Source organism: Populus nigra, chromosome 2 (assembly GCF_951802175.1).
Source record: "Populus nigra chromosome 2, ddPopNigr1.1, whole genome shotgun sequence".
Classification (NCBI taxonomy): domain Eukaryota; kingdom Viridiplantae; phylum Streptophyta; class Magnoliopsida; order Malpighiales; family Salicaceae; genus Populus; species Populus nigra.
The window spans coordinates 1,158,232-1,169,850 of NC_084853.1; the positions used below are offsets into that span (position 1 = coordinate 1,158,232).

Here is an 11,619-nt window from a genome sequence, read left to right on the forward strand (position 1 = left end):
TAAATTGCCTGTAATGCTTGAAATTACCTTGTGTTGTAACAGGGACATCATACTAACATGGTGTGTAAGGAAATCTGTTTTGCGGCTCATACATTTTGGAAAGAACCATATATTTGCATGTTATGGGTAATATGAGCTCTATATGAACATATGTATTAATCGCTCAAGTAGTTGTCTGACCCCTTTTATAAAGACTTGTAACGTAAAAATTGAAATGGAACACGAATGTGTATGTGCGAACATGTAGATATGATGTGTATAATATACGAATGTGGTATTCTTCTTATGAGGATATTATTTTGTGAAATTACATGAGGTTAAGATAACGAAAGTACTAGTTGTGTAACTTGTCGTTCGACACTTTTGTATGAACTTGTGATGATAACGAGACTAGAACATGAATGTGAATTTATGAGTATGTCAATATGTTGTAGTGTAAACGTATGAGTATAAAAATATAAAATTATAGGCATATGTATTGAGAATTCATCTTATGAGAATGTTGATTTACGTTATCCTAGATGGACTATGTCTTGTTTATGAATGAAATGCAATTATAAATCTGTAGAATGATATGGTGGAAAAGATTCTAAACCTGATGACTTGTAAAAAAAAAAAATATCTATCGATTTTTGGCTTTGAAAAAGCTGGGCCGTTACATTGTCCATCTTGGATGCTTTTAGCCATAACTAATTGCAACGTCCAAACTTGATCATTTGTCTCAGATGTCATTAACTAAAACTAATCACAAAAGCAACCCATCATCTCTTACAGATATGGTTAGCCGAAGCCAATCATCATAATCAACTCTATTATCTATCTAGGATGCCATTAGCCAAATCTAGTTGTCATATTTAACCCGACCATTCCACTAGGATGCCATTAACCGAGACTAATCATCCGCGCAACCCAGTCATCCATCTGAGATGCCATTAGTCAAAGCTAATCATCAATGCAACATGGCCATCTGTCTAGGATGTCATTAGCCATCAACACAACCCAACCATCCGTCTAGGATATCATTAGTTGAAGCTAATCATCAATGCAACTCTGTCATCCATCTAGGATACCATTAGCCAAAACTAGTTAGTTGATTAAACTTGCCGAAAATAAAATGACATATCAATTTGAATAGAATTTTTGTATGATTTGTTTGTTTGTATAATATTACTCCAATAAAAAATGAAGAAATATAAAGAAAATATTAAGCAAGCCCACCACGATTCCAGCAAGGGATAATACCAATGTGCACCAACGCAAACATCATGATATCAAGATGCTATACAATTTGCTATTAATAATTAGTCTTTCCTTGTCTATCTTCTTCCCGCTCCCTTCTTTTTTCTCTTTATTTATTTATTTATTGAGTTTCAAATTTTAAACACATAAACATAACCTAAAAGAAAGCTTCCGGCACTTTCATTCAATTCTAACGATAATTTTTTCGTGAACAAGAACACATCATGGCAGGACCACTACCATTTCTCATTTCTCATTCACATATTCATCCATTGATTTTACGTTCACGTGGGTCTTATCTTTTCATTTTTTAGGTCTCTTTTATCTATTTATTTTCAGTTTTTCTATGATTTTATAAAATAAAAAATTCAAAAAATAACAAAATAAAAAATTTATTTCTTTAACATTTTATCCTCGCATCTCACTTTTATTTTGGCATGCATTTCATTTTATGTTTTGAAATTATTAAGAAAAAAGACAAATGAAGCCTGTAAATATTCACTAACAAATACACGCGCAGTCATCATCATACTAGTCCCACTCCCACGATTTTTTTTTTTTTTTTTGGTAAACCAGGATACATCATGGCTGGACCACTGCCATTTCTAATGGCAGTTGCACTAACAATTTTGGCTAATGAAAATGAGCTGTGATAACCATGGGACCAGCAGCCGAATGAAGCCTGAAAATATCTACTGCCATTTTGTGAACCAGAATAGCCATGGACTTACAATGATTTTCCCCAATGAAAATGAGTTGTGGTATCTAGGGAACTGGTAGACGAATGAAGTTCGGAAATATCCACTGCTATTTCGTGAACCAGAACCGAAGTGTAATCACAATCACTTATGCTGAACTGGGCAAGCACGGCTCCTAACCATGATCAATTGTTCGATTTGATGAATTTGTATAGCATGGTCATGTAAGCAGCTTGTAAGTGACCAAGGCCGCCTCGAGCTAAAAGTTTCGTTGTGAATACTTGTGCTGCTGCTTATTACAAGGATTAATTTTCTTAATGGTTCTTCTGGGTATGACAAGGAATTTGTCTGCGAATTATTTTTATAAAACAATCATCAACACATTTCTTTTTCTTCGTTATGATAACCTTTTGCTGCATTTTTTTTTTTGAGATTTTGATCGTCGATTCGTAGGGAATAGAAAATTCAGAGAATGGAGATGATAAAACGCAATTTTGCATTCTTAGTAATGTTTTTAGTAATTTCTTCCTTTTTTGTTACTCAAATTATGCAATAAGATAACGGATTTTCGTTGTAGTGATTTTCATGTTTTCCTCTGGGATATTTTATTTTTAATCTCTCTTCCCTAAATCCCTTCTGCTAACTGATTTTATTAGCTAATTTAGGTGGGGAGGTGATTATCAATTACGAAGAAAAGAATCTGCTAATAAGATATGTTAGTGTAAAACCATGTGAAATTTCAATTGAACTCATTTACATGCAAGTATTCGATGAAGAAATTGGATTTTACAATCAGGGGCTTCAATTTTTTTTTCTCGGCTTCTTGTTGGGTTTTTGTTGTGGTTGGTAAGCCCAATTAGACCCAATAAAGCCCATTATGTAATCCAAGAGATTATCAAAATGCCCTTGCTCAGCCCATAAGCAAACCAGCTAGGATAATAACCTATTATACAAGAAATATGGTATAACTCAAATACCTGACTTCTAAATGCGTAGCTAAATCACCAAGGAAGGTAACAGATCATTCACTAATACTATTCTTATAAAACCCTAAATCTAATCATTTTTTTGCTAACTTAAACATCAGAGGAGCCTTCCGGCGATTAACCCCTAGTGTGGCTTTCCTCTTTGTGTCCAGGTAACTTGAAACCGAAGGCATGTGAGGCTATACAATCCGTTGAAGATGGCAGAACCAAATGGCGTCCATCGTGAGGCCTGAGATATGGGTGCCATGTCAAGAAATACAAGGGCTAGCTGTGCGGTAGTGATTGTTGCCGCATTCGCCGCTATGGCGACCCTCGCCAAGGAATGTCTGGGATTACCTATCATCTAAGATGAGTAACCAAATCTAGACAATCAAAACATACCAGAGGAGCATAGCAGCACGAGTAACCATGCAGAAGATCTGGCTGAGAATCCACTAGCCAATAATCAGAACGCAGTAGTGTCAGCTAGCTATTCAATTCTATCCACGCTAAAAGGTCTCAACATATACTCTTAATTTGAGGGTAATTGTTTTGTGTGTAGGTATTGCAAACATTTCCATCTACTCGAAGAATTAAAATGGAGTCCATTCAATGCAAACAAGGGTCTAAATAAATCATAACATTCATGGATTAATAAATAGTAAATTATTATAAGAAACCATTCATGTTATATATATACATCAACTAGAAATATATACAATAGTGTTTACACAAAATAACATGCTTCAAGTCTAGCTAAGAGTTTTATATACATTAAAGTTTACACAAAATAGCATACTGCATATTCTAGCTAATACTATTATACTTAAGTTTAATTTGTACACAAGTTTAAGAAAACAGAGTCCTAAAAAACTAATGAGCTCCTGGGTATTAGATGACCCTGTTACAATAACAACTTAATAAGTATACAATTATATTGACAGTTAAAGTACAAATGATCATGTGACGAATACAAATAAAGCATAAGTTTTCTATCGATTCCATAGGAATTCTAATAATCAACTTATAAATTGTCTGGGAATCATTTAAAACCCAATTAAACATCTTTTACATATCCTTAATTGAATACTCTTATTTTCTTGCATGTACCTAGTAACTTTGTTTAATTAGGTTTACTAGATCTTCAACTTTGCATGGTCCAACTTGGACATTTTTAAGTAATTATACTTATCAATTTCCCCATGTCATCCAAACATGGATACCCTTTACGAATCGAGCTTTGTCGATCATTCCCGGACGTTCAAACACGGATGCTAATCTTATAATTCATTTCCCAGCAGCTAATCTTATTGATCATTTCCCAGCAGTCCCAACACGGATGCCATTAGCCAAAGCTAATCTTATAATTCATTTCTCGACAATCTTATCACGGATGCCATTAGCCGAAGCTAATGTCATAATCATTTCCCGGCAGTCCTAACACGGATGCCATTAGCCGAAGCTAATCTTATAATTCATTTCCTGGCAATCCTATCATGGATGTCATTAGCTGAAGCTAATCTTATAATTCATTTCTCGGCAATCCTATCATGGATGCTATTAGTCGAATCTAATCTCATTAATATGTCAGACTTTATTTACATTGAACATAACATTATTGTAGTTGCATTCATTATAAAGATTTTAAATTGCATAAGTTTAAAGGAGAGGGAAAACTACGCACTTGCTTTGCCTATCTCGTGACCTCCTCCAATAGAAAATCCAATCCTTGTCACTCCTCCTGAATCACAAACAAGTCTTTGATCATGTTTCCTTCAAGCCAAATGTTATAATAAATCCATATTCATTCATTATACATATGGTACTTTCCATGCATGTTCATTTTCTCATCATAACATACACATACATATCAAGTATATTTTCAAGGTTAGTATATCAATGTGCAAGTGTCCACATGACTCAGTTTTCAGCAATGAAATTTCGGTGTCTTTGACTCAATTTTTGAGTCAATGAAATTTCAATGTTAATGACTCAAATTTTACGTCAATGTAAATCAGTATCCTATGACTTAATTTTTGCATCAATGAAATTATGTGTCCTATGATTTAGTTTTGTGTCAACAAAAATCAGTGTCGTATGACTCAGTTTTTGCGTGAACGAAATTCAGTGTCCTATGACTCTGTTTTGCGTCAACATAAATCAGTGTCCTATGACTCATAACTGAAGTCTCATAACTCCAAATACAGTGTCAATAGAAATATAACACATTTATTCACAATCTTATGAAGGATCATGCATCATAATCTATCAATATTAAATCCCAAACCAAACTAGAAGTTAGACAGCAAATTTATCCAGTAGGTTCCAGTCTGACCTCCTCTCAATATTTTGCTCATATATGGAGTTCTATAATTTCAAAGAAAGCAAAATTTATGCCAATGGAAAGGTAAGACATTTACCTATAACCTCATGAAGAAAATGCATCATAATCTATAACTATCAAATCCCAAACCAAACTAAAAGTTAGACTGCAAATCTGTCCAGCAGGTTTTAGCCTGACCTCCTCTTAGTATTTTGCTCATATATGGAAATTTATAACTCTAAATGAGGCGAGAATAGTGCAAAATGTTAGCTAACACATTTATCTACAACTTTCATGTGAAAAGTTATAACAAATTCAATTGTCTTCTATGCCTAACATTTGTTGTGATTCTAATCCCCAAAACTATCTAGACTTGAACTCATGTACGTAGTTATCAATTTATCGTCTATCAAGAACTTTTAATGTCTTATGACTCCACCACATATAAAATTTAATAGGGACCAGCAACTCAATTATATTCCTTATCAAGACATCAATTTCTTTTTAGATTTTCATGGTGGTAATATTTCATACAACTTCAAGAATCAACACAATTATTTATATGCAATAAGAAATTGGAAAGAGATGCTCAAAATAATTCTATTTACTACACCATCCATCAACTCACATCATGGAGTATAAGACATTCACACAATAGCATAAAATAAGATCGAAAGACTCCCTTGAAATTTCTTCTCCTCTAGGCCAAAACATGTAGCTCATAATTTCCCCCAATTTCATTCATGCAAATCAACATATTTACTCATCATATTTATATGTTGATATTAAATCAATACACATCAATCTCTTAAGCTAACACTAGCATAATTTCTATACTTGCATATTTGTAATGAAAGTAACATGCAAACATGTTTAGGTTTTTGTTTCAGCCCTTAATTTAACCTTAAGATAACTATGTAAAGTCATAATTAACAAGGATTAATATCAAATTTCTATTCTCTTTCTTTCTCCTTTCATGGCCGCCCCTAAAGAGGCTTTGTTCCCCTAATTTCTATCACTTTCTTTTGTCATAGAATCTGAAAATGTTTAACTTCTTATTCAACCTTCTAATTTCATGACTTGGTCTTTCAAAATCATGAAGTTCTAGGAACCCTAGATTATTTCTTTAGGGTTTTCTCCCTTTGGATTAAAATTGAACCAAATTAACTATAGAAGAGCAAGGATTTATCCTTACCTCACGATTTTATCCAAAGATTGAGGGTGTTTTCTTACTGGTTTTCTTCTTCTTCTTTTTCATTTTTCTTCTCCTCTGTATCATTGTTTTAGCCGGCCCTTATGCCCTCCAAACCTCAAGATTTTATGGCTCTACACTTCCTAATTACTCTCCTCTTATGTAGGTGTGTAGGGTGTATACATGCAAGGTGTTTTTGGGTGAGAAATGTGTGCAAGAAGAGGGAGGCCAATCCTTTCTCTTTCTCTTGATGTTCTAGCCGAATATAAGGGAGAAGAAAGGTCATGAATTCTTTTTCTCAATGTATTTATACTCCCTAATAAATACCCTATGTCTTGTTTGGCAATTGGCCAAATTTGTTCCTAATATTACTTTTCTCCTTTTTGTGTGCTTTAGTCCTTCATTTCACAATTTGTTTAACATCTCTCCCTCGTCCTTTCCTTCACATATTTTAGTCCTTAAACATCTGTTAGTTTTCATACCCACATTTTCATAAATATTTGACTTCATAATTTATTTACTTATTTTGAATTCACCCTATAAGTATTGAAACACTTTCATTTTCTAATAAATTTCAACTTGGGGTTTACATTCTCCTCTTCTAATAAGAAATTTTGACCTTGAAATTTGGATATCATACTTGGATTTAAGAACAAATTGGGATCTTTTTGCTTCATCTTAAATTTTCTTTCCCATGTTTCTTCCTCAAATTAGGAGTTTCACCAAAAAACTCTAATGATAGGAATTTTCTTATTACGAATCTCCTTTTCACCCAGTCAAGTATTCTTATTGGTTTCACCTTAAGTGTTACGTCTTCTTTAACCTCTACTGGAACTTGAGGTAATACTCGTACATGGTCTATGTTCGCTTTTCGCAGCAAAAAAACATGAAATACATTGTGAACCTTGGCTAATTGTGAAGGCAAGTTTATTTTATATGCTACAGGCCTAATACATCTCAGGATCTCAAATGGTTTGATGTACCTCGGAGCTAACTTCCTCTTCATCCCAAATCTCAACATATGCTTCCATGGAGCTACCTTTAAAAACACTTTATCCCCAGGACTAAACTCGAGGGGTCTCGTTCGAATATCCACATATTTATTTTGTCTATCCTGAGCTGCCTTCATTCAATCTTTAATAACCCTCACTTTTTTAGTGATAACCTGCACCAATTCTTCTCCATACAACCTTTTATCCCCTACTTCTTCCCAACACAAGGGTGTCCTATATTTTCAACCATAAAAGGCTTCAAAGGGAGCCATCCTAATTGTTGCCTGATGACTGTTGTTATACGTAAATTCTACTAGTGATAGATGTTCCTCCTAGTTTCCACCAAATTTCAAAGCATATGCCCTTAGTAAATCCTCTAGGATTTGGATAATTCTCTCATATTGGCCATCAATCTGAGAATGGAAAGCCATGCTAATGTTCAAATTTGTTCCCATGGCATGTTGTATATTTGGCCAAAGGCATGAGTTTCAAATTAGTACTACCTGGATGCACCATGAGTTTCGACTCGTGAGCCTCTTATAATAACTTTTGTTTAAGGACTTCGTTGTCAAGCACATACATGTATCGCCCCAACATCACAATTCCATTATCCCCTATTCAAAAAAGAGATTCACTCCCCGATTCCAATTTACTTCTTACTTTTGACACTTCATCATCAGTCTATTGTGCCTTTAATATTTGCTCTCGATACCCTGACTTCACCCTTAGTTGAGCCATCAAAGATCCTTCCGGACTCACATTTAATATTGCCCCAAATCTCCTTAGCTCAATCAAGGTTTTCTCATCCCAGATTAATGGTTCATCCATAACTACCTTACTTTTACGGCTGAGGGCATTAGAGACTGCATTTGGTTTTCCCGAATGGTATTCTATACTACAGTTGTAGTCTTTTATTAATTCTACACATCTTTGTTGCCACATGTTCAACTCCTTTTGCAACATCACATACTTTAAACTCTTATGATCTGTAAAGATTTGAACCTGAGATCCATACAAGTAGTGTCTTCATACTCGTAAGGAAAAAACTACCGCTGCCAATTCTAGGTCATGAATTGGGTAGTTGATTTCATGAATCTTTAGTTGTCTCGATGCATAAGCAACTACTCTTCCATGCTGCATTAAGGCACAACCCAGTCCTTTCCTTGAGGCATCGCTGTAGACTACAAAGCCTTTTGTTCCTGATGGAAGGATTAGTACGGGGGCAGTAGTAAACCTTCTCTTCAATTCTTGAAAGCTCTTTTCACACTCCTTTGACCACTCCTATCTTATATTCTTTCTAGTGAGTTATGTCAATAGAGTTGCTACTGTTGAAAACCCTTTAATAAACCTTCTATAATATCCTACCAATCCAAGAAAACTATGGATTTTAGTTACCATAGTAGGTCTTTCCTATCTCAGAACTGCTTTCACCTTCTGAGGGTCCATAAAAATGCCTTCCGAAGACACTACATACCTTAAAAAGTTTACTTTTTTTAACCAGAAGTCACATTTGTCCAACTTGGCATACAACTAACGACTCCTCGGAGTTTGTAGTGTCTGTCTCAGGTGTTGTTCATTCTTCTCATAGGATTTGGAGTAAACCAAAGTGTCATCAATGTATACGGCGACAAACTTATCAAGGTACGGTTGGAATAATCAGTTCATTAAATCCATAAAAAATGCTAGAGCATTAGTTAATCCGAATGGTAGCACTAAGAACTCGAAGGGTCCGTAGGGAGTTTTGAAGGCATTTTTTGGCACATTTTGCCTTTTTATTCACATCTGGTAGTATCTTGACCTCAAATCAATCTTTGAGAATACTCTAACCCCTTTCAACTGATCAAATAAATCATTTAACCATGAAGGTGGATATCTATTCTTTACCGTCACTTTATTAAGTTGGCAGTAATCTATGCAAAGCCTAAGGGTTTCATCCTTTTTCTTCACAAATAGCACAAGCGCCCCCCAAGGTGAGTTGCTTGGTCGTATAAACCCTTTATCTAAAATTTCTTGTAATTGAATTTTCAACTCATCTAATTCCTTAGAAGCCATTCTATATGGTGGTTGAGCTATAGGAGACACCCCAACAATATATCAATTGCGACTTCAACTTCTCTTTCTAGGAGTAGTCCCGACAATTATTTTGGAAATACATCTGAAAATTCCCTCACAATCGGAATGTTAGACAATCCTATCTTACCCTTCTCCAAGTTTATCACATAAGCAAGGTATGTTGTACAACCCTTCTTTAGTAGTTTTTTTGCATCCATAATCGAGATTATGTTTGTTGAGTTGGAAATTCTCTCCCCCTTAAAGACTATTGTTTCACCCATAGCCCTTTGGAAGGTTACTGTTTTTGTGAAGCAGTCTAGTCGAGCCTTATTTCTACCCATCCATTTTATGCCTAAAATTATGTCAAAATCACTTAATTCTAAAGGTATTAAATCTACTTCTAGTTCACAGCCGTTAATGTTAATTCTCACCCCTTTAAATACAACATTTATCTCCACAGTTTCACCCAAAGGTGTCCCAATAATAAACCCTTTTCTACTATTTTTGTTTCCTTACTCAATTTGGTTACATTTTTATTAGCTATAAAGGAGTGACGAGCACTAGAATCAAACAAAACATGCATTTGATATCTGTTCATTTGAAGCATACGTATCACCACATCTGTAAACACCCAACACAAAAAAAGTAAAGCTAGAAACGACATAGTTTTCGTTGATCATTGTTGCCGATTTTTGGATTGGCAGCGACACAGTTTTTGTTGATGATTTCTGAGTCAATGACAGCTGGGTGTGCTGACGAATCCATGCGTTTTGTAAAATCCCGAGGAGAATTTAGTCTTGGGCCGACTAATGTTAGGAAGGATTGAGGAGTATGGACTGACTTGCTCTAAGGGGAAGTGTAGGGGAACAAAACCGGCTTACTCTAAATGGGAACTATGAAGGATATGACCAGGATGAACCAAATAAGGATAAAAACAAGGGTAACCAGCCTTCCAAACACCCCTCCATATTTAGGGGGTATAAATGCAGCAGAGTAGAGAGAATGACCTTTGCTCTCCCCAAAAACTGCCAACCAGCATCCTTGGCTGCAACAATCTCCCTCTTTCTCAAAGCAAAACCCTACAACCCAATTGCATGCACCACCTTTGAACGCTGAAGAAGAAGGGTGACCAAGAGAAAAATAGAAGTGGTCGAAGCCATGGAAAGAGAAGAAGTCTAAGCCCCTTCCCCACAACCAGCTAGCAGCTTTGACTACAACAACAACCACCATCTCAAAGAAAAAGACCCCCTACACCAGTTGCATGTCCCGCCTTGAGTGTTTAAAAAAGAATAAAGCTAGGGAGATAGGTTGATGACTGAAACCATGAGAGGAGAGGGAGTGTAACAGACCCGCTGTACAACAAAGATAGAAGAGAAGGAAAAACCAAGATTGAGGAAAGAACCATATCACCAAAACTCGCGCTAAAGTTGTCAAAAACATGAGGTAAGAAAAATATTCATCCTTGGCTAGTTGCTGCCTCATGATTTTAGAACAAAGAGGGGATGAAACCCCCAAAATAGAAGGTTTAGTGTTCATGCACTCATATTTTCGAAAATAATTAAATGGAAGATCTAAGTGGAATGATGAATATAAGAACTCATGTGCAAACTCTTACCAAAGAAATCTAAGTGAGTATGAGTGATTTTGAGGGTGTAAACCTAAAAAAAGGGTTGACTAAATCGGTGATCTAAGGTAGAATTTGTATTGATCTTAATGTCTTGACTTTCCATGAATGATTGATAAACTTGAATGAAATGTGAAATGAGATGAAGAAATGCAGAAATTATGATCTTGTTGAACTCTTAAGGACATACTTGAACTAAAACAGAATGCATGATGGCATTATTGTCTTGATTCTTGCATGTATGATAGAAGAACTTGTGTTTGAAAAGTGTATATATAGAATTGTATAGTCATTTGAACCTTAGAAACATGTGAAAACTAAAACTGAAACCACATCATGTTAATACCTTGAAATTGTGTGTGTAATGGATGAGCTTATTCATTTAAGAATCAAATGGTTATATGTATGAGCATGACACGTTGTTGGGAATATTAGTGTGTTAGACTTGACGAAATGCATGCAAAAGATTGATAAAAAGAGAGGTAAATATGTTTTGGCCAAGAATAAGGATATGTATGTTAAAACTGTTATTAC

The 11,619-nt window shown here is 35.1% G+C and overlaps 1 long non-coding RNA gene across 1 annotated transcript; it reads right to left on the bottom strand.

Annotated features, from left to right (window-relative positions):
- Nucleotides 1-3,648: 3,648 nt before the first annotated feature.
- Nucleotides 3,649-6,668, bottom strand: LOC133681849 (uncharacterized). The gene is made up of 3 exons (XR_009836570.1): nt 6,421-6,668; nt 4,587-4,643; nt 3,649-3,803 (listed from the first exon to the last, which is right to left on the bottom strand). It is a non-coding gene; the product is annotated as an uncharacterized LOC133681849 (long non-coding RNA).
- Nucleotides 6,669-11,619: the final 4,951 nt, after the last annotated feature.